The sequence below is a fragment of the Phaenicophaeus curvirostris genome, chromosome 2 (assembly GCF_032191515.1).
Source record: "Phaenicophaeus curvirostris isolate KB17595 chromosome 2, BPBGC_Pcur_1.0, whole genome shotgun sequence".
Classification (NCBI taxonomy): Eukaryota; Metazoa; Chordata; class Aves; order Cuculiformes; family Cuculidae; genus Phaenicophaeus; species Phaenicophaeus curvirostris.
Genome location: NC_091393.1, coordinates 68082027 through 68088026, shown reverse-complemented (window position 1 = coordinate 68088026; position 6000 = coordinate 68082027).

Sequence of the window (6000 nt, the reverse complement as noted above, 5' to 3'; positions counted from 1 at the left end):
CCCACAGACGGTACTGCCCTTCCTGAAAGGGCTGCTATGGCTGCCACGCTTCAACAGGGAATTCATCTGGTGCAACAAAATATCAGCCAAAACATCAGTGTGACTAAATACCCAGGAATTAATTGGAATGGAAGTAATAATGATAGGCATCCAAAAATGAAGACGAAAATAAGTAAGTAAAAAGAAACTGTCTTCCAAATGTCAGCTAAAATGTCTTTTCCTCTGGGCCCCCTAAATACTGTAAGAGGAATTCAGAAGGGGACAATAATAGACATCAATTGAAAGATCAGAACCTGCGAAGAGAAAGTGTCAAGAAAAGAGATGAAGCATGGATCCTATTCATAATATAATTTTTGAAAATGCATAATCAGTCCCTTTAAGAAAACCCAACTAATGCTAAGTGAACTACCCTTTCCATGATAATGAAGTTCCTAGGGCTCCCAATATCTTTTAGTCCTTTACAAAACATCCTTCAAAGGTACAGGAACCATACGGAGTCCATGCAGTAAGGAAGTGAAAGTTTCCTTTGTCAGAGAGACATTCCCTTGCACGTGTTGCCTCTTCACAGACGTAGAGCTACAAGGAACCCAGAAATATCACTGGTGGAGAGCAGAGCAAAAGGAGAAGAAAGGAAAGGTGGGTTTCCAAGGTCTCCCACAGCTGAAGAACTTGAAGAACTCCCATAGCTGTTGGGATGCGGCATGGTGGGGCCAGTGGGTAGTATCACAGTGCCTAAATTATCATGGCATTTATGAGAAGTCTCTGGTGACTGGAAGAAGGGTAACATTGTCCCCATTTTTTAAAAAAGGGTAGAAAAGACAACCCTGGGAACTACTGACCTGTCAGCCTCACCTCTGTGCCTCAGAAGATCATGGAACAGATCCTCCTAGGAGTCATGGAAAAGCACATGGAGGACATGGAGGTGATTAATGCCAGCCAGCACGGCTTCACCAGGGGCAAATCCTCTATGACCAACTTTAGTGGCTTTCTATGATGGGGTAATCACAGCAGTAGACATGGGTAAGCCAACAGATGCGATCTATCTAGACTTCTGCCTTTGACACAGTCCCCAGCAACATCCTTCTCTCTAAATTGGAGAGATATGGATTTGATGGGTGGATTGTTCAGTGGATAAGAAACTGGTTGGATGGTTTTATTCAGAGTAATGGTCAATGGCTCGAAGTCCAGATGGAGATGCATGACAAGTGGTGTCCCTCAGAGGTCTGTAGTGAGACTGGTGCTGTTTAATATCTTTATCAATGATATAGACAGCAAGATTGAGTGCACCCTCAGCAAGTTTGCAGATGACACTAAGCTGAATGCCGTAGTTGTCACACTGGAAGGACAGGATGTCATCCAGAGGGACCTGGACAGGCTGGAGAAATGGGCCTGTGAGAACCTCATGAGGTTCAACAAGGCCAAGTGCAAGGTCCTACACCTGGGTCGTGGCATTCCCCGATTAGTGGGGAGCTGTTGGACTGAATGTTGATATCTATGCGTTTTTCAGATCTCTGCAAAAGACTGATAACTTGAATAAAGAGAAAGTGTAAACCAATAATGATTTTCCTTTCATAAATTGACCTAGAATATTTTTTTGCCACATGTTAGAGACCTAGAAGTGAAAGATTCTGCACAGGATCCCGCAGGAATCAGCATATGGTAGCCAGCAGTGCTTTTACTGGAAAATAGTTTAAATATTGTTTTCAGTGCTAAGGTTACATATCTCAGTAACTCTTATGTGATGAGACCAGGACAGTAATGAGGATAGGAGAATCACATAAGGGTTTGGATTTTGACTGGTTATTTTGAATAGTTTTAAGTCACAGATTCATGAATATAATCTTACCTTAACCTGGTAAGCAGAAGGTTTGAAAGGATATAAATGTCATTTTGTTCAAGCAAATATATTAATGTTTTCATTTAAAAAGGATTTAAACAAACACTAGCAGCATAAATAAGTCATGAGTGCTCACTTGATTCTTTCTGTATATGAGACTAGATATATACTATAGAGCTTCTACAATGCATATAATTCTGCTGCTCATGCTTGAAAAAAGATATGCTTTTCAAAACACACAGTTAATGAAGCCTGAAGAAGTAATCTAGCAGAGAAAGATGCAAATAATTCAGCATGCTTAGTTTCAAAAGAAAATTGAATGATGACTCAAGAATAACTACCTTCATGGGCATAAAAACTAGGGTATGAAAAAGTGCTTTCAGATAAGCATAGAAAAAATGCTTTGCTGTGCTTGATGAAGTAACATTATAAATAAGATTTTAATTTCTATAATTGAGGCTGATCAAACACTGGAATAAATAAGACAAAGTCTGTTTTGTCTGCTACCTTCAGATGAGAAAAGGAGGGTTTCTGAGAACTACAATTTCTTGCAATACTATATGTGCAATTTTACAAAAGATAACAATATGTGCTATACAGAAACTAGACAAAAATACTGGATTTATGCTCTACTGTTTTTAAAAATATAGGAATGAAAGTGAATTTACTGTTATCAGGAAGTCCTTGTTCTCAGGACTGAACTCAGAGTGATCAAATGAATTTCCAAGACCACTGCCTCTCACAACCTGCCCTCTTAAAATTGTCACTGTTCTCCCAAGCTATAAAAGGATACAGAAGGTTTACATACCTACAGTTCTTCTTGAACCAAAACAAGCAATTGGAGGAGCCAACTACTGTGAATGCACAAAATAGTCATACTGTTAAAGGATATTTAATAACATTTTATAAGGACAGCATATGAAATGTAAAGACCAAAATCCAAATTTTATTATTTCTATGACCAAGATTCATAATTTCCTCTATGATTTCTAGAGATTTTTTTTCATATCAGGAACTGGGATCCCAGTTCCACACATAAGAGAAAAACTGACCCCACATCAACATGTCTGGACTTTTTCCAGTTGTTCCATTAAATGAACATTAAATAAGCTTTCATTGCTTTTATACTACATAACAATCAATATTAGGGAGTTAATTAAACCATGAAAAGATACTAAGCAAAAAAAGCACATTTCTGACTACTTTGTTCTTCTCAATAATTTTTTCTGAAGAACAAAAGGAATCTTATAGAGGTAAGTATTTTTAAATGGTTCATATTTGAAGCTTTCAGTGAAAATGTTGTCTAAATAACCCTAACGCATGACATTAATAAGGCAGGAACACTATATCCTAATGTATTGAAGACGTGTTTTTGTTGCAGCCATAATTATGTCATAATTTTTAAATGTTAGTAATTCCTGGAGGTAATAAAAAAATGAGAATGCCATTGGATAATTTATGTTTAATTCCATTCTCTTTCTTCATGTCTGATATACATTATATTAATTGGAATAGTGTGCATGTTATTTTGAAATTTTTTTTAAAAATCTTTACTATCTCAGAGACTTCAGAGATTTGTAAATAATCAAAAATTTAACAGAAATACAGCAGAGAAATAAGAAACCCCCCAGTTTTTCATGTGAAAAAGTTGGAATTCTGCGTTTCAAAAAGGCAGCCGAACAGCCTTTGGCTGGCAGAATTCTCAGAAGAAAAAGGTTAACCACTAGCCAAGAAAACTCATGATAAAGGAAAAAGGCCTGGCATTTGACACAATGAAAAAAGATGTGAAAAGAAAGCATTCTAAGTTAGTTCACAGACGTTTGCTATGGAGTTTCAAGAAAAGGTAGGCAGTCCTGAATAGAAACCTTTTCTCCTCTTTGGATAGTCTACAAGCTACTTAGCAAAATTCTTACAGAAGTTTTCACACACTGAAAATCAGTAAACAGGAAAAAAATAAGAATCTCTTCGCAGAGCTTGTAAAAGGGTTTCTGGTCAAAGAACAGAAGGAAATTAAGTATCGTGTAGCTACTTAGACAACACAGCTGTTTATTGTAATGGTTTCATACATATTTAGATTAATGCCTTCTTCCATCAAGATTTTAGCTAGTGTTCCCTTTCTGGCCTGTGGCACAAGATCTGACTCTGTAGAATGATCCACGTGTAATTCCTAAGTATATTACTTTAAAAACACTGCATACAGCATAGCTGAACACTTTACTGTGTGAATCCATTCTATCCCCAAAGATCAAAGAACTTTGTAAGTAGTCAGCACTAAAACTATAGTCACAAGAGGAAAGTAAAATTTGTTGCTTAGAAAGTACTGTACCAGAATGGCAACAACTATAACAAGTACTATGAACACAGAAAATGTATAGACACATGCTTATCACTGACTTCGGGCAACTAGAGATGGACATGACCAGGACTTTCTGCCCATCAGTAAGTTGGGTTCATGGTATTCTGATGGGCACAAGAGAGGGAATTTCTCTTGTGCATGTACGTTTTCTCTCATCATTATCTTACGTTTCTTCTTTTTCTTAATTTCTTGAAAAAAATTTCCTATAGTCCTCAAATTTTAATTTCAGTTTCTCTCTTCCCTATCTCATTTTTACTTACACATTTTTTCTCCCACAGCCATGTCAAAATGTCAATTTCTTTAAATTTTTTCTTCAGAATAAGGCCACATCCTTGGAATTAGCCAGAAAAATTTACTTCTCTGTTTTTAATATGGAACTTGCACTTTATCTTAGTGGACGAATTTAATTAATGTAAGGAATAACAGGATGCTGACTCTTATTCTGCTTTGCCTTATTAAAAGTAGCTTAAAAATACTGAGAACTGATGTAAAATAGTGAAATTTGATTTATTTATTTTCTGGTCTTATGCTTTCAGAAATTACTAACAATAAATTTTGAATTTAATTCTCGTCTAAAACAAAGGTTTTCCTACCCTGTAGGAACTGTTTTCACTGTAGGACTTCTTGCAAAATCAATGCCTGATGATGTTCTTTGTAATGAATCTTGACAAGGTGACAATTTGTATTTGTTTAGCCGGCTGTTCTTTCCAAATATAAGCAGGGTTATACTGTGATAGCAATGTGATAGGTTGCAAGAGGATCTGCGAAACGGAAAGGTAAAGGCCATGACAGCTGACAGGGAGCAGAAGAAAACAGAAATAAAAGTAGATTGCCAAATTTGTTTCTTAACAGGCTTCTGTTAGAAGCAGCAACACTTCTGTGAGACAGCATTACAATCTCCTTAAAACAGGCACAGAAACACTTTCACCAGGGTACTTGTGATTTCCCAGATTTCTGTTATGTCTGTACCATATTATTCCAATGTAATCTCTTCAATAAACTGAAGAATCTTATCTAATGCAACTGACCTTTTTACAAGGGTCTAGGACAACTATCTGTGGGACTCAACACAGCTGACTCTCTGTAAGTACAACTCTACACAGGGAGCACTAGGTGCCTGGCAAATGCCACTGGTGCTCTCCTACTCCACCCCAGCACACATCAAGCTCCACAAAGGCCTTGAACATCAGTGGGGGCCTCTTGCAAGGTACCTGGTGCTTCCTACAGAGAGTTAGTCATATAGAGGTGACTGCAGAGTTTTGGCCCTGTCTGTTGTACAAAACTACTGTAAATGACTCAGAAGACATTCCACATTTTCAGTCATCCTTGTTGCACTTTTGTGAATCTTTTCCAAGTCTGCTACATTCTCTTCAATATGAGAGGACCAGAACAGCACATAGCATTCAAGATGTAGAAAAATTATGGATTTATATGGTGGCATAACAATATCCTCTGTTGTGTTCTTTATTTTATTTCCACTTTCATAGAAGAAAAATTCATTTGATCTTAGTGGAACGTAGAATTTTTGCCAGGTAAAGTAATCACTGAAAAAGAATACTTAAAGCCCAGTACTACCTTCCAAAAAAAAAGAGTTATAATTTTAGAAAACACTCCATTGAATACCTCCCACAGAATGTGAGCCAGCATCAGTGATCTACATATAAACATGGAAAACTGTTAATCTGTTTTGGTCACATAAACTATGACTGCAAAACAAGCTTCCACAGAGGTTCAACCAGATGCAGAATCTGAACTACTCCAGGAGAAATTAAACAATCTACCCATCAGAAAATGCATTTTCAAAATA